Raw genomic sequence first — 20,454 nt, forward strand, 5'->3', positions numbered from 1 at the left:
AAAATGCTTGTGTATCAATCAGATCCGTTTGATGGTGCGGAATCCCAATCAAATAGATGATGTCAGATCAAATAAAAGAGAAGGAGAAGAAGAAGATGATGAATCTTATATGTATTGATATGAATGAAGATCCGGATACAAGATTCACACACACTAACATACACTCTCTTTTCTCTCTCTCTCTAGAACACCTTCAAATGCATACACTTAAGCTCCTCTCTTCTATAACTTATCAATCTACTCCTCACCCCTTACACCTATATCTATACATGAGAAACATGGGCTTGGTGAACATGGGCTGTGAATGGGTTTACGGCCGTAAACACAATCGTAAACACGTATACGGCCGTAAACACCAAATTGTTTACGCTCCAAGACCCAAAAATACATTTTCTTAGAAAAGTAAAGTATAAACCATATTTTTGGCCCAACATCTGGTCTATCTCACCCGGTCACGGGGACTATTTCACCCCTACTACTATCACATAATAACATATCATAAACATGTTGTCAAACATATTTGGGGTGTACAACCTACCCTTCGGTCCAAACAACCGATCGGGGGACTATTCCCCTCCTACTACCACCATCACGTAGAATGTAATATACTGGCACATAGAACACATCAATTAATAGCAAACCAGACAATTATCACAAAGACAATCATCTCAACTGTAATCAACTACTAGTGGGTCAGCCTTGGTGCCTTAGACACACTTCTACTGAAAGGTAACTCACCTCACACTGCTGATGTAACACCTAATTCCCAATACACATTTAATTTAAGCATTTCTATATTTTCTCTGGGACTTGACGAGTTGGTAGCCCAACTCGTCAAGTAGGGTTGTGATCCGCGGGCATTTCTCTGGGACATTGTAGAGCACCTTTTATTTATTTTTGAGCCAAAAACCCATTGCATGTGCACCAAGTTTGGAACTTTATGTATAAAATGGACATTAGGAGGCCAGATCTATGGTTTTAATGTGTTAAGACCCATTTAAATCGGTTGTATAGTAAGGGTCAAGAAGGAACTCGACGAGTTGTTCTTGGAACTCGGCGAGTCGGTGTGTATTGACCACCAAATCCTTTCTGTGGATGCACCAGTTTTTTGGGAAGAAAGTCCCTTAGATGCTTAGACACGTAAAGGGACCTAGGAATAATAGGACTCGGCGAGTGTATGACAGACTCAGCGAGTCCAAGCCCAACCGGTGAACATGGAATCGATGAGTTGTTCATACAACTCGACAAGTCATAGACTGAACACGTTTTTATGAGGGAGATGAACTCGCCGAGTTGAAGGAAGAACTCGGCGAGTCGGATGAAGATGGTCCCGATGGTTTGAATGAAGGAGAACTCTATGAGTTCTAGCTAGACTCAACGAGTGGAGTCGGGGTTGGATCGGGTTAGTGGAGAATGTAATCGACGAGTTGGTAGACCAACTCGGCGAGTCAGGTCAACTAGTTGTTGACTTTGACTGGTTATGGTATTGACCCTAGCTTGGGTCATATTTTATGTTTGATGACTTGAGGATTGTCGTGTAGGGACTGAGGAGTCGAGGAGAGTCAATCTTCGTGCAGAGGATGGTTTAGACACTACACGACATCGAGGTGAGTTACCTTCCAGTAGGGGTGGGTCTAAGGCCACATGATCGACCCACCAACAGGGGTATTTAGTAGATAATTGTCTTTCTGATAATTATCTTGGTTTGGTTTTGTGATTTGCTCATGAGATATGCCTGTGTGATATGATATATGTGTCAGTGGAAGTGACAGGGTATAGTCTTTCCCTGACATAGGTCGTTAGGACCAAGGGGTAGGTCAGTACCCCGTTATGCCTGACTGTATGTTTATATCTTGCTATTGTATGCTAGTGGTAGGGGTGAAATAGTCCCCAGTTACTGGTTGAAAGATACCGATGGCAGTTACCGGCTAAAAGATACCGATGGCGGTTACCGGTTGAAAGATACGGTTGAAAGATATCGATGGCAATTACCGGTTGAAAGATACCGATGATATTATATTGTATGCGGTATGATGGGGGAACTCACTAAGCTTTCTGCTTATAGTTTTTGTTTTGTGTTTCAGGTACCTCTTCGTCGAAGGGGAAAGAGCCAGCAGTGTAGCAGCTCATCACACACATACACACATGGTTTCCGTTTTGGGTTTCTGGGATTGTACTATGATTTTTCATTACTTTTGATGTTATGGTTTTCAGACATGACAATAAGTTTTTATGTATTGACATGATTTTAGCGATGTATTGATAAGTTATTTTATAAACCACTTAATTAAAAATGAAGTTTTTGGCCTTGATTTTTGGGATGTTACAGCTGAAGTCCCACATACATAACCTCAAGCTGCTGGATGACAGATTCTCAAACAGTCAATATCAACACATCACCCAATTAATAATTAGGTTCCATCACATAACCATAAATACATACCTAGGGGTAAATACTACTTTACCCCTAACTTAGTTGTATTCAAGCCTAAGGCCCAATCCAAAGGCCCAAAAGTCAACTATGAGTCAAATCTCAACATATGGCCCAATTTTCCAAATTGGGACCAAAACTTTACAAGGTTTTACCATAAGGCCCAACCATTTATTCCAGTCCAATCTTTGACAGTTTAATGGTCCAATATCATATAATCATTAAGGCCCAACTATGGCCTATTTATGGCCCAATTTTTCAAATTGGGCTAACTCCTCATATGGGCCTTACCTTAAAGCCCATTAATTATTCTAGACTACGAAGAATAAGGAGTACGAAAGTGGTACTCAAGACTACGGAGAAGATCCATCAGGTTCGGAGCAGGCTTCAGACTGCTCAGAGTCTGCAGAAAAGCTACGCCGACAAACGACGGTCGGACCTAGAGTTCCAAGTCAGGGATATGGTACTCCTGAAGGTGTCGCCATGGAAGGGCGTCATTTGATTCAGGAAGCGGGGAAAGTTGGGCCCCAGGTATATTGGACCCTTCAGGGTTATAGCCCGGGTGGGCAAGGTGGCATATAGGCTAGATCTGTAAGCCGAACTCAGTCAGATTCATAGCACCTTTCACGTCTCCCTATTACGGAAATATTTGGTGGACGATTCAGCAGTGGTGCCTTTAGAGGATATTTAGGTTGATGACAAGAGGGTGGAACTGGTATAGGTGCAGTGGTAGCACCGCAAGGGCTCGGAATGGACATGAAAGCTGGAGGACGAGACGATGGAGCATTACCCCGAGCTTTTTCAGGATCAAGCAGCAGACTTCGAGGACGAAGTCTAGAATAAGTGGGGGAGATTTATAACATTTGTTTTCTGGTACGCATTTAATTTAAGCATTTCTGTATTTTCTCTAGGACTCGACGAGTTGGTGGCCCAACTCGTTGAGTAGGGTCGTGATCCGCAGGCATTTTAAGTGACCTACTCGACGAGTCGGGAGACTGACTTGGTGAGTAGGTGTTGTTTGAGGGAAACCCTAAATCTGAGGGTTTTCACCCTATTTAAATGACTTAACTCAACCTCCCTCATCCTTATCTCTCCCAAGAAGCTGTATATCGAAACCCTAACCGTTTTAGTGTGATCTAAGGCCATTTTGGTGCTTTTGGGTGGTTTGTGAAGCTTGAAAGGAAGGGAGAAGCTTGGGAATTCGATTTGGGGCTTGTAGATCCAGAAATCCTATTCCATCTTCAGCTCAATCAAGGTAATTGCTCCCTATTTTGGTCTTCCATTTGGTTGTTCATCTTTAGGGATTAGATTTTGGGTGCATTTAGGGTTTCCCAAGCTATTTTTGGATTTGTGAAGTGATTCATGGGGTTCTACTTTCAGATCTGAGTCATTGGAGGGTCTCATGGCATAAAGGTGCCAACTTAATGGCCATAAGAGCCCCATGCATATTGTAGAGCACCTTTTATGGATTTTTGAGCCAAAAACCCCATGCATGTACACCAAGTTTGTAACTTTACATATAAAATGGACATTAGGAGTCCAGATCTATGGTTTTGATGTGTTAAGACCCATTTAAATCGGCTGTATAGTAAGGGTCAAGAAGTGTAACGCCTGTAGATCTGGGCTAATCAATTTAGAGATAACAGGGGTCGAAAATGACTTTTTTACAAAAGATTATTTATAATAAATAATCTTAACCAAGTTGTAGAATATGTCTCAAGGGTTCCGTACATATAAAGAACGCTAAAATCCGAGCTATAACGAAGAAGTTATGGTCCGTCAAAGTTTTTCGGCAAAACTAGCACGACACCGGGAGATGTAAATAGTGAATTTATGATGGATGACTTTTTAGCCTTATAAATCTAAACAAAAGTTGTAGTATATGTTAAACCGAGAACATACAAAAATAGAACACCCAAATCTGACTTCGTATGAGGAAGTTATGAATTTTCTAAGATTTGGCATAGTAGTGCACGACCCGAAACTCAAATTTTAGTTCGAGCGGTTTTTGGCCAACGCAACCTAAATGAGAGTTGAATATATCATTAATAGGAACTCAACGATAAAAATGTAGACGAAAAATGAGTCTGTATGTAGAAGTTCTGAATTTTACGCGGACATTTAACAGTATAATCTCCTCCTACTTTTAAATGTAAGATTGGTCGAGAATTAGCCAACGAAGTATAAATGAAATTTGTATATCATGTTTTTACCTATGTGTGGAAATAAAGAACGTTGAAAATGGACCTTGTATGTGAAAGTTATGAATTTTTGAAAATTGACTGATTTCCACCCTGTGTGGGATGCCAGTGTCAGCACCAGGCTGCGCATGGGTGTCTCCAGCTGGCTCACGACGTGAGCATCATAAAACTCATGACGTGAGTTACCCTCCAGCCCCCTATAAATAAGAGGTGAAACCCTCTTCATTCCTCACACCTCCCATAACTTCCCTCTCTCTAGAACTTCTCTCTAGCCCCGAAACCCTCCGAAAAGCCTAGGGAACCTCCCTAGCACGAGGTGGAAGCCCCAGAGTGTCTGACGACTCCCAGAAGAAGAGCCTTTCATCTCGGGAATGCTGCTCCAGCAACGTCCAGTTTTAAGAAAAACCCGTTGTAAGTGAGCTACGCCTTACCTATCTTTAGTATAACTTATGATTCAATATAGTAATGTTATTAGGACCTTATAATAAATACTTAAGGAATTATTATGATATATAAGTCTTGTTTAAAGCTTATATAATAGTAATAATAGCTAGACTATTAATTAGTCTCGATGAATAATACACTAAACTCTAGTGGTAATGATACTAAGTTTTGTCAAAGGAAAATTGTGTTAAGAGTAACGAAGTGATGTCCGAGTACCGAGTCACCACCTTTTCAAGTGAGTGCATGATCCCTTTCATCTTACACATAGATATGAATTATTTTATATAAACTATGTGCTATGTGTGCATATTATCTATATAATTGCTATCTATGCTGGATAAATGATTTTGTACAAGTTTTATATGATTTAAACTGTGTATATATTTATATCTACATAATATGTTGGGTAAAACATGGGTAGATGAAGTATGAGTTGGATGATGAGTTGAGAGGTGATATAGACCATGTGGTAAGGGTGAGAGGTGGATGATGTGAGAATCCTTGTTCCCAAAAGCTGGCCCCATCATCTAGCAGAGTATGGATGACAACCACAGACTATTTTAGACAATCCAGTGGAACATTAGCAGGCTCGCAACCTGTAGGTGTTATAAACGATATGTTCATAGGTGTACTCTAAAAAACCCATTGACATGTATTGCAGGTGGACTCTCGAAAACGATATTGTCAATAAGCGAGATAACCCTAGCAGCTGTGCTCGAAGGATAATACTGGTAGCTGCGCCTCATATAGAATGTCACAATTCTGGCAGTCGCGCCTAAGTGATAGAACTAGCCGTTGTGCTTGATAGCCGTGTCATTGACAAGGATGGACTTCGTACCTATTCCTTAGGATAATCCTTAGGAATGAATGAATGAGAAATAGCTGATTCTTAGGGTAGATCCTGAAGAGTAAAGAAGATAACGGGGATGGGCAATTGGGTTGATTAACTGTTTGATGATTAAACATAATAATTATATTATTGTGGGTTGAAAACCCTATGTACTCACCAGGTTTCCCAACCTTACCCACTCAGTTTATTTATATCACCGGTGTTGATAAGAACTCACATTACACTAAGAGATTAAGGAGATATAAATCACTAGTGATAATGAATGTAAGTTCTGTTTATGCTTATGTTTCTGTATTGACGATGACATCCCAAATGTTTTAAAATGAATAAAAATACATTTCTTCATAAATGCTTTAATAACATATTTATCATGTTTTACTGGGAACAAATTCCACAACATTTTTATTAAAAGAAATACTCTGATTTTTATAAAGCATAAACGAAAATAGGTCTTTTCTGGCCGTGAAAATGGGGATGTCCCAAGAAGGGACTCGACGAGTTGTTCTTGGAACTCGGAGAGTCGGTGTGTATTGACCACCAAATCCTTTTTGTGGATGGATCAGTTGTTTGGGAAGAAAGTCCCGTAGATGCTTAGACACGTAAAGGGACCTGGGAATCATGGGACTCGGCGAGTGTATGAACATACACGATGAGTCCAAGGCAATCTCCTAATAGTTGAAGATGGAATCGACGAGTTGTTCATACAACTCGACGAGTCATAGACTAGATCCGTTTTTATGAGGGAGATGAAGTCACCGAGTTGAAAGAAGAACTTGGCGAGTCGGATGAAGATGGTCCTGATGGTTTGAATGAAGGAGAACTCGACAAGTTCTTGATAGACTCGACGAGTGGAGTCGGGGTTGGATTGGGTTAGTGGAGCATAGACTCGACGAGTTGGTAGACCAACTTGGTGAGTCAGGTTAACTAGGTGTTGACTTTCACTAATATTGACGTTGACTGGTTATGGTATTGACCCTGGCTAGGGTCATATGTTATGTTTGATGACTTGAGGATTGTCGTGTAGGGATTAAGGAGTCAAGGAGAATCTATCTTTGCGCAGAGGATGGTTCAGACACTACACGATATCGAGGTGAGTTACCTTCCAGTAGAGGTAGGTCTAAGGCCACAATGTCGACCCACCAAAAGGGGTATTTAGTAGATAATTGTCTTTGTGATAATTATCTTGGTTTGGTTATGTGATTTTTTCATGAGATATGCCTGCGTGATATGATATATGTGTTAGTGGTAGTGACAGGGAATAATCTTTCCCTGGCATAGGTCGTTAGGACCAAGGGGTAGGTCAGTACCCCGATATGCATGACTGTATGTTTATATCTTGCTATTATATGCTAGTGGTAGGGGTGAAATAGTCCCCAGTTACTAGTTGAAAGATACCGATGGCAGTTACCGGTTGAAAGATACTGAGGGCGGTTACCGGTTGAAAGATACCAATGATAGTTACCGGTTGAAAGATACCGATGACAGTTACCGGTTGAAAGATACCGATGGCAGTTACCAGTTGAAAGATACTGACGATCATGCTTCACTTGGGTTTTCTTTCTTAAACAGAAATTAGATGCGACTCCAAAGCTGAAAACATTCGTCAAGCAAGTGGAAGTACAGCTGAGGAAAACGGTAAGGAATATCATAAGTGACAATGGTCTGGAATTCAAGAATAATGATTTTGAGAGCTTTCTGGATGACAAAGGGATAACTCATAATTTTTCGGCCCCTTATACACCACAACAGAATGGGATTGTTGAAAGACGAAACCGTTCTTTGTGTGAAGCAGCCAGAACCATGCTCAATTTCGATTCACTTCCATTATATTTTTGGGTTGATGTTGTTGCAACTGCATGCTATACTTAAAATCGGTCCTTGCTAAACAAGAGATTCTCAACTACTCCATATGAGATCTTAAACAACTGAAAGCCAAATGTCAAGTTTTTCCACATATTCGGTTCAAGGTGTTTTATTTTCAATTCCAAAGAGAATGGAAATAAGTTTGATGTCAAAGCCGATGAAGGAATTTTTCTGGGTTACTCACTAACGTCGAAAGCATACAGAGTGTTGAATAAACGCTCAAAACGAATTGAAGAAACCTATTATGTCACCATCGACGATAGTTACATGAAGAAAGTTTAAAGAAGTGAAAGTGACTTGGGAGACATTTTTCCAGAATCAGGACAAGTCTCGATTCCTATAGCCAACTTGTTTGAAGAATACATGTACCTGTTTGATGAACTAGAGAAAGCAGCAAACTCAAAAGCGAAAGCCACAGATAACTCCATTGATAGTCTCAAGAAAATTATTGATGAAGCTGCCAAAGAGATGGAAAATGAACCTCCAACTGCTACGAGCAATCCACCATTTCAAGGGGAAAGTTCAACAACATCGGAATCAAACAAAGCATCTTTCAAGGGGGAGGATTCAATTTTGTATCCATCTCATAAAGGCTCAGAAAAAGAGGATGGTTCTGCTCAAAATCTACCTATAGGTAGTACAACCGAGGGGGAGAATCCAACTCCCACACAGAATGCAACCATTAGTGAAGACACAGATTATACTTCGCCAATCGAGGGGGAGAAAGAGACTGAAAGTACAACTGACGAAGGCGAGGGTGATCTATCAGAAGTTGAAATCGAAGTGAATGCTGAATTGGATCCAGCATATGACCCAAATTATCCTCCATTAGTGAAATGGACCAAAGACCATCCCAAAGCGCATATTATTGGCGACACTTCAGAAAAAGTCCTTACTTGTTCTCAATTGAAAGCGAAACAAACTACATTATTCTCTAAAGTTGAATTTTGTATGTTTAATTCATTTGTTTCCAAGATTGAACCGAAAACTGTAAATGTTGCACTTGATCATTCAGATTGGGTCCAAGCAATGCAAGATGAGCTCCATGAGTTTGAACGTAACCAAGTTTGGAGGCTGATACCTACACCAAAGGATGCGTCTATGGTTGGCTTGAAGTGGGTCGTCATAAATAAGTTGGATAAAGAAGGGAGTGTCATTTGCAACAAGGCTCGATTGGTGGTGAAAGGATATTGTCAAGAAGAAGGGATAAATTATGAGGAAACCTTCGCTCCGGTAGCTAGGTTGGAATTAGTAAGAATCTTCTTGGCATATGCTGCTCATAAAAACATCGAAGTCTTCCAAATGGATGTCAAATGTGCCTTCTTGAATGGAGAATTAGAAGAAACAGTTTATGTTGAGCAACCGTCTGGGTTTGTGAATGAGAAATTCCCTGATCATTGCTATGTGCTGGATAAATCAGTCTATGGATTAAAGCAAGCGCCAAGAGCCTTGAATGAAACCTTAACTCATTTTCTAAAAAAGTCAAAATTTAAGTAAGGTTCAGTTGACCCTACCTTCTTCCGAAAGAAAGAAGGCGAACATCTAATGATCGTTCAAATTTATGTTGATGATATCATCTTCGGCTCTACGAATCCTAACTTAACAGCTAAATTCAGAAAGTTGATGGAGACTAAATTTGAAATGAGCGCAATGGGTCCAATTAACTTTTTTCTTGGTTTAAACATTAGACAAGGAACAGAAGGTATATTCATCAACCAGGAGGCTTATATAAAGACCTTACTAACAAAATTCGGTATGACAGGTGACTCAAAAGTGAAGGTTCCAGTGGCACTTGGCACTAAATTAACACCATCTCTGGAAAAACCTACTGTTGACATAACAGAATATCGTCAAATGATAGGGTCACTTATGTATTTAACATCTAGTAGACCGGACATTATGTTTTCTGTGTGTTATTGTGCTACGTTTCAGGCTAATCCAAGAGAACCTCACATGGTAGCTGTGAAGAACTTATTCCATTACCTAAAGCGAACCTCATCTCTCGGTCTCTGGTATCCTACAAGAACTGGATTTTTCATTCAATCTTATTTTGATGCTGATCTAGGAGGATGTGGACTGGACAGAAAGAGTACTACAGGTGGATGCCAATTTGTTGATGGAAAACTTGTTAGCTGGCAGTCCAAGAAGCAAACTTGCGTGTCATTGTCTATAGCCAAAGCTGAGTATATTGCTGCAACCTCTTTCACTTCTCAAGTAATCTGGATTTAAAGTCAACTGAGAGATTATGGGCTAAGTATGAAGAAGATACCTCTCTACTGTGACTGAGAAAGTGCAATAAGGATTTGTCACAATCCGGTGCAACACTCAAAGACTAAGCACATTGCACTTAGATATCACTTCGTTAAGGATCATGTAGAAGATGGGAACATAGAAGTACATTTTGTTTGATCTAGTGATCAACTGGCCGACATATTCACTAAGGCATTACCTGAAGCACTCTTTAACAGAATCTTACAAGGCTTGGGTATGATGGAAGCAAAGTCGGTACCGAATCCTCAATCCTCTCACTAAAAATTAGACAAGCGAAATGGAGCGAACGCTCAGTCTATTTCGGCTCATTAAATTTTGGGAACCAAAATGAACCGACCGCTCGGTCTATTTCGGCTCCTTAAATTTTGGGAACCGAAATGAACCGACCGCTCGGTCTATTTCGCTTCACTCAACTGAGATAAGGTTTTGGTTGTAAACTGTGTATGTTGCTTTTCTTGGCTTTAATTTGATTTATGCTTATTTAAAATTTTTCTTTTTCTGTTTTTATTCTTTTTCATAAAATTTCAAAAATCCAAAAATATTTTCTTTTCCTGTTTTTATTCTTTTTCAGAAAATTTCAAAAATCCAAAAATATTTTCTTTTTCTGTTTTTATTCTTTTTCAGAAAACTTAAAAAATCCAAAAATATTTTCTATTTATGTTTTTATTATTTTTCAGAATATTCAATCTCTCAAAAATATTTTTCGTTTTGTTTGTGTGGTATATTTGTTTGGTCTTGTCTCTATTCAATCACAAGGGTACAAGTATCACATAATTTGGAGTTGGGACAGGTATGATGCTTATTTTATGAACTAGTTAAGGGTCCCTAGAAGCATGATGCTGCATGTTGACCTAAGCCTCTACGACCTAGTGCAAGGCCTTAATGATTTGATCAATACCTACCGTTTCTTCCCAATCAGGCAGTTTTTCTTTACTCGATCTAGAGCTAGCTTACTCTTCTCACATGAGTTAAGAGTTTCTCTGCTTTGTCCTGTTTTATAGCAGAAGGTACTTTCGGTTCTTTCACCATCTTCAAACCATTCTCCATCTACTCTCGGTTCACAATTGTAACCCTTGAGACTCTCGGTTCTTACCACTAAGGTCTATGGTTGCACAAAATCTATGTTTATGATCTTCGATGCGAATACCAGTGCTGAGTGAAACCCAAAGTTCAACACCCATAATGAATTAATGGTGAATTTCTATATTCAAGATCTTACTTGTTACATAATGAAATCTCTTTTCTTTGCGAGGTCTTTTATGAATTTGTCTAAAACCAAGACTATTCTTCCCATAAAGATCCAATTTAATTTTTTTTTTGAGATTTCTATACACTCTTTTGTCATCACAAAATATAACTTGCCTACTTGTTCAACAGACCACATCGGTCTCATAAGTACTTCTTCCAATACTCGGTCTTATTTTAAGAGTCGGTGTTCGGTTGAAGATAGGCCACCTTGAGCCTATGTCATGAAAATAAGCCTTTCAATGTTTATTTACAAACACTTGATCATATTATCGGGAAACCACACAAGCGCTTCTAGTCATTATTGACTTCGAAGGAAGCGATTCTTGCCCGAAATCCCCTGTTTTTTGTCTGATAATCAGACATCACTTACATCCCATACATATTTGCTTTATTACTTTATCTTTTGTCACTCTATTGCACGAATTTTTTTAATTTTCCCACATTCTGTTGATGGTATGTTTGAGTTTATTTGTCCTCTAGTGAATCAAGGGCAATTCAGGTTCGGATGGCGCGTTCTATTTCAAATGCTGATTGACGAAATCTTTTTGGGCGCGTGAATTTGAACGGTCACTATACGCACGCGTGCTGCCGCATACCTAGGAACACCCAACCTGTCAAATCGCGCTTTTTCAGGCTACATTTTAGAGATAACGTCACAATCATCATGATTTTCTCTCTCCTGGCAACGGTATATAAAGGGTTTGCACGATTCCTTGTGTTCTTCCAGTATCAAGATTTCTAAACTGTAACGACACTTTCAACTATTCATCTTCTTCCCTTGTTCAACAATGGCGACCTCTTCTTCTGCACAAGATCAGATTACTTCATCAACCTTTCTTACCATCAAGCAAAATCAGAACATGATTATAGAACTAAATCCGTTTCTATATGGTTCTTACATGTTACAAGTTGTCGAATGTTTGAAGTACTCTCCATTGGTTATTGCCCTAACCCAATTTGAGGCTGTTCCGATGTCTTTGTTGTCTCAAGTTTATTCTTTTGCATCATATGAAAAAAACAAGGAATGTATATATTTTCAAATCCATTCCAAGAAGGCCTCTATTTCAAAAGGGAGGTTTTGCTCGTTGCTTCATCTCGCTGTGGATTCTTCTGTGATTTCCCCCGACTTTATCACAACAACACAAATCTTCTCAATGTTGTATGAAATGGGATACACAGATATGCTGACAACCATTGCCAAAGTCAAGAAGTCGTGTATGCCATCTCAGTGGAACAGTCTTCTGACTCTCTTTATCAAAGGCTTGGCGGAAAGAAGTGCTGGATCAGATGGCACTAGTAAAGGATTCCTGACCATTCTCTATGGTCTGTACATTGGAATCAACCTGGACTATGGGTCTATCATATGGTCTCAGGTTGTGCAGAGCCTAAATACTTCCACTCGTCAGTCCGAAATTTCTTGTGGAAGGTTTTGGACTCTCATTACAAGACGGGCAATCGACACTCTGGAAGTTCCGATGATGAAGGATGCTCTCATCGTGTCTGTTGCAACTTTTCATATCAAGAAGATCATCATCTCGGACCCAAAAAAGTTTCTTCATTATGGTTCCATTCCGGAGACCATGTACAGGAGTGTTACAGTCGAGAGTAAGGTGATGGCTGACTATAGACAACTTCCTCCCAAGGAGCCGAGAGTTCTTTCTCCTGAGCAAAAGGCTGCCTTGGATGCTGTTGACAAGCCAAGCAACAGAGAAAAATGGGTGACATCAAAGAAGGAAACAAATGAGGAGGAACAACCTAAGCCCTCCTAATCCACGAAGCGAAAGTCAGAAACGGAGTCCTCCTCAAAGCCAAAGAAAATTAAGAAAATGGCGAAGCGATCAAAACATCAAATTCCTTCAAGTCCTGCTCATCCTGAAGATGATGAAGAAGATGAAGTTCCTTCGGAATCTCCACGAGGTAATACTCCTCCTAGATCTCCTCCACAAACCGAATATCCACCTCACAAAATTCCAACCCCACCTCCATCACCGAAACCGAAACCTCCAACGCCGACACCAAAAGTCACAGTTTCGTTTGTTACCACTTCCACAATAGAAACTTCTTTACCACCACCACCAGGTTCTTCTGTTTCCATTCCTACAACAACCTTACCAACTCCAATCATTACTCAAACCACCACCACTACACTTCCTGAACAAACAACAAGGGTCAATGTATCTGATATGGGGGCACCTACTGACACCGAACCCCCAGTCCTCTCTAAACCTATCTCTCCAACCCACTCAACCGAGTCAGGTGCTACTCTCGGTGGAGACAATGATGAGTATGATTGTACCTATTTTAGTCCATATGGGCTTCAATCTGATGAAGACACTGATGCTCCTGTCAACCGCCAACATTTACAGAGCATTCATGAAAAGTTAGATTAGTTGCTTGCAGATAACAAAGCTTATGGAGGGGTTGTTCTTAAAGCTTTTGTGGAGACTGCCATAGATCAATATACACAGGCTATGGATAAATCAACTGATTCCATCAAAGAATCGACTTCTACTTGCAAGAAAGCATCTGCCGATGTTGCTGACGTTCTTCAAACCACGCAGATATTTTTGGATTCTTTAAAAGGGCATGCTGATAAGAATGCTGCCAAAATTCGTGAATCAGTTATTCGACTATCTTTTCAATCTTAATTATATACGAATCGTATATACGAAATTGTGATCATTGAACCATATATGAATTCTAATATGAACTTCATGACGGAGAACTGCCCAAGACTATGAGTAATCGCATTGTCATGCGAGCAAACTTAGAACCCAGTATGACTCCTGTAACCAGATCGCCCTACAGTCTAAACACCTACGAAGACACAAGAACAGTCCTGGCAACTTAGTGAGCTACTCAACAATAGATTTGGAAGACCAGGCTTCTCACCCTATAGAGGTCCGGTCTTATTCTTCCAGAAGTCGACGGATTGCATCATATGTACCTCGGCTATCAAGGACTCCGTCAAGAATTTCATTAGAAATCATTACCTCTGCCTTGCATAGATGAATCGGTTGAGCAAACGCAAGGAACGAGTTACCTTTCAGAAATGGACCGAGATCAGAATATCAGCAGTTTCGAGTGTTAGGGAAGGATGTCCTGAAGACTACCCTCCGAACTTGATGCGGACACTTCGAGTCCGCAGTGATACCCCTCGGATAGGACCAATACGCCATAATATTCATGAGCTTAATGAGTAGGGTACGCCATTCTTACTTGGATCAATTCGTCATTCTCCTTGTAATGACTTACTTATCTACCTCATAGTAAGAAGGAATCAATGGAAACATTACCCTTAGAGAAACTTTCGCGAAGTTCTCTAAACACGAGTTTTGGAATTGAAGAGTTAGATTCCTAAGACACACTATTAGTGATGTGAGAATTCTTGAGTACTCTTTCAATTTATAAAAACCGTTGAGAATTTGTCGACACCGAAGACGCCGACAGAAATTCGCCAAATTCTAGGTCTTGCAGACCTACTATCGTAGTCCATTCAGAACTCCTCACAAATTACAGAAACCCTGACGAATTTGACCCAGCAGGGGGTGGCCCTTGACTGGGAAGTTAAGCAAGAGAAAGAACCTTTGGAATTCCAAGTGAGAGGCCAAATTCTTTAGGAAGTCTCACTCAGGGAATGGCTTAATATGCTTCGTAAAGCGTGGAAAACTAAACCCAAGATAGTTAGGACCTCCGAAATTCTTACCAGAATCGGTCCTGTATCTCACAGACTAGACCTACTCCGCGAGCGTAGTAACGTACATTTTACCCTTCGCGTCTCGATCTTGAGACCATACCTTTCCGTTAGGACTCTCGTAAATCCACTCGACTAGATCGAGGTTAACGAGATCCTCGCCTTCGTAGAAGAACCGTAGTGACCCTCGACCGAGAGGTTAAGCAGACGAAGCAGCGCCGCCTCCCTTTAGTGAAGGTTCATTGGGATACCAACTAGGGACCCAAATTCACTTATGAGCGCAAGAACCAATCGATTAGGAAGTTTCCACCTTATGACTCGATCGTTCATACCTACTTTCTTACCTAACTTCTAATTTTGGGACGAAATTCCCTTCAACATGGGGATGATGTGACAACCCAAAATTTCCATTATGTGTAAACAATATCAAGTCAATAGAAGTTAGAGCAGTTGCAGTAAATTTTCAGACTTTGGTATAAGTTTGAGTATTTCAGGATTTACATTTAAAGAGATATCAGGAGAGAGGATGCAGTAGGGTATTGTGCAACTCTGTTATTCCAAAACTCGTTGATATTAGAGTTCAATGCTTGAATAAAATATTTTTTGCCAAAAAACCCAGGAGTATATATATGATTCTGAGCCATAATTATTCATTAGTTCCATTTCCAACTAGAGAAAAGCCGAATTCTCTCTCACGGATCTTCGGACTTTCATCCCAAAACGTGAGTACTTCTATCTAAGTGTGTTATAAGGCTTGATATGTGTCTAATACACTAGAAATCATAAGAAACCCACAAGATCAAAGAGTTTACGGCCCAAGAACATCTTGGACCGTAAACCCTTATTTAAGGGGCAAAGAGTACCCTAGTCCCTTCCTCTTGCAATGAAACTAGCCTAGACTCGTATCCTAATGTATGTAGGACTAGAAAACACCCCAAGAACACCAAGAATAAGGTGTTCACGGCCCAAGAAGTTCTTGGACCATGAACTCCAAACAAAAGAGGCAAAAGGTGCTTTAAACTCTCCATAAGCCTTGGACACTAGCCTAGATTCATTCCTAGTTAAATTAGGGACTTGAAAACACCAATAACACCCTTTCCATGAGAGATTACAGACGTAATATCTAAGGGAAGTGGTTCCAGGGCCATGAACTCCCCAAAGGAGTTGAAAGGTGCCCTAATCTCTTCCAAAGACCTTGCCATTAAGTAGAAATGCTTTTTAGGGTCTTGTAAAGCCTCAAAACATCAAATGACCAAGTAAGGATGAGCTTACGACCGTAAACCCATGAGTTTACGACCGTAAACTCATTTTTTGGTGACCTTAGGACCGTGAAATCCATTAAGGAGTTCTCCTTGAACCCTACACACACTAGCTTGTCCCTACAACCCTTAGATGCAATCCTTGAGGCTAATAACACTTGTTAAAGGTGTTTAGCATGCCCTAGGGTGTCTTAACTTTGTTTATTAGTTGTTTAAAAGACTAATTTGATACATATATGTGATATTATATGTTATCTAGGATCATAGAGTGTGTTCAAGACTTCACTTGACACCTACCAATCCTACATCTTCAGTTTATCCGTACCACTCACTACAGGTGAGTTCATACCCCTTAATCAATGTTTTAAATGTTTTTAAATGCTTTTATGAGGGGGGGGGATACAATTAGAATCATGCTAGTTATTATATCAATCACATGTGATTAATAAGCAGCATTCAAATGATTTACTACACATTAACTGTTTTACCAAACAGTTTTCTTTAAATGATTTTCATAAACGTTTTATATGTTTAAAACTCCTTATTAAACTGTTCTTTATATACTGTATGTTTCATTTCAAACTCATTTACAATTGTGTTTCAAACAAATGTTTTCGTTATACTTAGACTGTGTTTTCAAACAAATACTTCCAAACCATTTTTATAGGCTGACATCAAGTCGACCTTTACTTAGATAGGAATCATGTTCAAAAGTGTTACAAAACTTATTTTATGCTTTTATATTGTCAATTGCATGCCTATATATGTATAATTATATAAGAAATGTTTAAAGGACTTAGGAAGGCTATCTGCCCTATTTCCTTTTTTTCGTTGAGATGCGGTCTGGTGGGGTATCGGGTATCCGTCCGAAGGTCGTTTAACTATTAATTATATATCATGTGTACATATATAGTCATAAAGGTTCTTCCAGTTCATTCGGTACCCTTGGGTAGCAAGGGTATACTTCCATGTTCATACGTACCAATTACATCACTAGTAAGTTACCATAAGGGGTAGCACAGGAGGATACTAATACTATTACTAGAACAATGAAACATACAATGAGTCAGTTCATTCATGAGTCTACACGTTACAGCTAGTACACACAGTACATTACTATACATGCTAGATAGAGAAAGAACACACGTTACAGCTAGTACACACAGTACATTACTACACATGCTAGATAGAGAGAGAGCACACGTTACAGCTAGTACACACAGTACATTACTATACATGCTAGATAGAGAGAGAACACATGTTATAGCTAGTACGCGCAGAACATTTCAGTACACTACTATACTATTACACGATTATGCTTACATGAGTACGTTTACATGAGTGCGTTTACATATACGATAATAGAACAGACATCACTAGGTGCTATAACATGGAACGATTTCAGGATCTAACTATACCAATGAATCACAACGCATTGTGATAGTTATATTGGGTATACACGATCATAGTAATGTGGATGTTCGCGGCTTGCAATCATGCATGGGTCGCGTATGGGTCCTAAAATCTCTTTGACAGGGGAGTGTCTAGCCTGGGATCTAGCCATCACATTATGTCTTATCCCTCAAATAAGGCAAAATAGTACATAAGTAGTCACTTATTACAAATACTACAGTACTTACAAAATTACCATAGACTTAAGGTAATTAGTACGATTGTAGTTCGATACTACGCCATAATACTATTTCATTTTCCCATTACATTCACTTCGTGAATATTCACACGATGCACGGTAATGTAGAAACTATATTTTTGGTTAATGATATTCAGATTGGGAAAATACACACTCTTACAAGAGATACACACACAAACACTAGATGCCTTGGTAGAAGGCTATAGGGCTTTCTAGGATGTTCAAAACGTTTTCATACTTACATTTCACATACGTACAAATACATACATTTCATATACATACAAATACTTACATTTCAAATACATACAGGTACTTACATACAAATTAAGACACTAAAATGCTTATGATCTCACCAGCTTTAAAGCTGATACACTCTTTCAAAATAACTTGTATCCTCAAGTCAACAGTAGACAGGTACCGATGCAAGGTTTAGAGAAGATGGAGCTCGTTCAAGACTCATCTTTCATTTTGATTTATACTTTAGTGTTTATTATAATTTGACAAGAACACACTTGTATTAAAATTATATTATTAAGCAATGGATGATATTGTTGCTTGTTTACTACTTTTCATTGTTGTGATACTGTACATGACGTCCTCCGCCTCAGAACATTTATGCCATTTATGGTTTTGGGGTGTGACATATATCTATGAAGTTGCAACAATGGATCAGGAGATAACAAAAGTAATGAATAAGAAGCCGATTATCAAGACTACTCAAAATCCAGGGGATGTGAACAAAATGAAGATATGGAAAATTGATTCAACACATCTGACAGTGATGTTTACGAAAGGTGAAACTCACAGGTTTTTGTTTGCTTTGGTAGATAAACATTTGTAATCTACTGACTGCTTGGAGCACATTATCAACTTGATACATCGGTGCAAGCAGAACTCAAATGCTGACAAGAAATTTTTTACTGATATGCTTCGGTGGTATATTACCTTTCGGTACCATCTGTTAGCTATCATTCCGAGAGTATTCAAGACGGTGAAGAAGCCTTCGGTTGCTAAACAAAGTTGAAGTCGCGGTCCCAAAGACGCAAAGGGGGATATTGTTGGGGCTTATTATGTTGCATCTTAGGGCTTTTTGTAATATATCCGGATTGGGCCTTTCTATCCGTGATTATCTCATAGGGTTAGACTATATATATGCATGCATGTATGCATTATTATCAGACGTCTTTTTAATTACGCTTGAGTTTTGTAACCCTAAAACACCTCTAGAGTCGAAGTTCTTTATCGAGCTCTTCTGAGGTGTTGAAGCATTAATCATTCAACGTATTCAAGCCATATTCGTGTTTATATTTATGTACTTATTTGTTTGCATGCGTAGAATCAATCAATCCTGAAAGAATTACGTTCTAACAAAAAAATTAAAATAAACTAATTTTATAAATCAAAAATAGTTTTTTAATACGAAAAATTTAATAATGTATAAAATTTCGGCAAGAATTAATGATATTTCAGTAAAAAATAATGATATTTCAACAAAAAAAAATAAAGATATTTAGTAAAAAATAATGATATTTCATCAAAAATTATCATTATTCAATATAAAAAACGAAAAAGATTCAATAAGAATAAAAAAAAATGATAAAAAGTGAAATAAAATGTCAACAACATATAATAAATTTTTTAGCAAGAAAAAGAAGAAGAAGAAGTCGGAAGAGGCAGTACAAGTGTTGTGCCAAACAAAGCACGCGCAGAGGTTTTTGACTCTAAAGACTTCTAAAAAACAAATAAATGTGAGATGAAAAGTGTTGTGCATGTGTTGCGCCGCACAACAATAAGAGGTCTGAAGATGTTTTTTCCAAAAAAGAAATAACACCTAAGACTACATTCCATTTTACTAAGAAAATATAGGATTTTCTAAAGGAACACACTTATCATTTTCAAAGAACAAAGAACTTACTTTCTAAAACAAAATACTTATGAACTCACCAACTTAAATGTTGATACACTTTCAAAATCACTTGTATTATCAGAAAACTAGTAGACAGGTACCCTCTCAGGCGTTACGAAGACAGAGCATAGTAGTTTTACGTCTTATCTTTTCTCTATAGTTTTAATGTTAAACATGCAATGTTTTGAACACAATGTAAATTATCAATACAATGGTTTTTGTTGCTTTGATTACTATTATACAAATGTTGTGATACTGTACATGACGTCCACCGCCCCCGAATGTTTCCACTGTTCCGGTTTGGGGGTGTGATGAAATTTGAATGAGGAAAGAGGATGGTGTTGCTGATAGCTACGTCTGATTGTGGTGGTACAGACAAAATCAACGATCTGGTGGATTGATGGTATTCTGAACGTGTAAAGAAATTGAAGATGGAAAAGTGGTAGCAACCATTTGGAGGAAGCTATCATTAGGGTTTATAAAACTTATTTATTTTGTTTCCTTAATTGCAGGGATTTAATTAAATGATTAAATTAATTGCAAGGTGAAAAAAATAGGAAATACCCATTTTGATTTAATTAATTATTTAATTATTTGCTAATTTCTGATTGGTGCATTTAGGAATACAATAGTTTT

This window comes from Lactuca saligna, chromosome 2 (genome assembly GCF_052625555.1).
Source record: "Lactuca saligna cultivar CGN05327 chromosome 2, ASM5262555v1, whole genome shotgun sequence".
Taxonomy (NCBI): domain Eukaryota; kingdom Viridiplantae; phylum Streptophyta; class Magnoliopsida; order Asterales; family Asteraceae; genus Lactuca; species Lactuca saligna.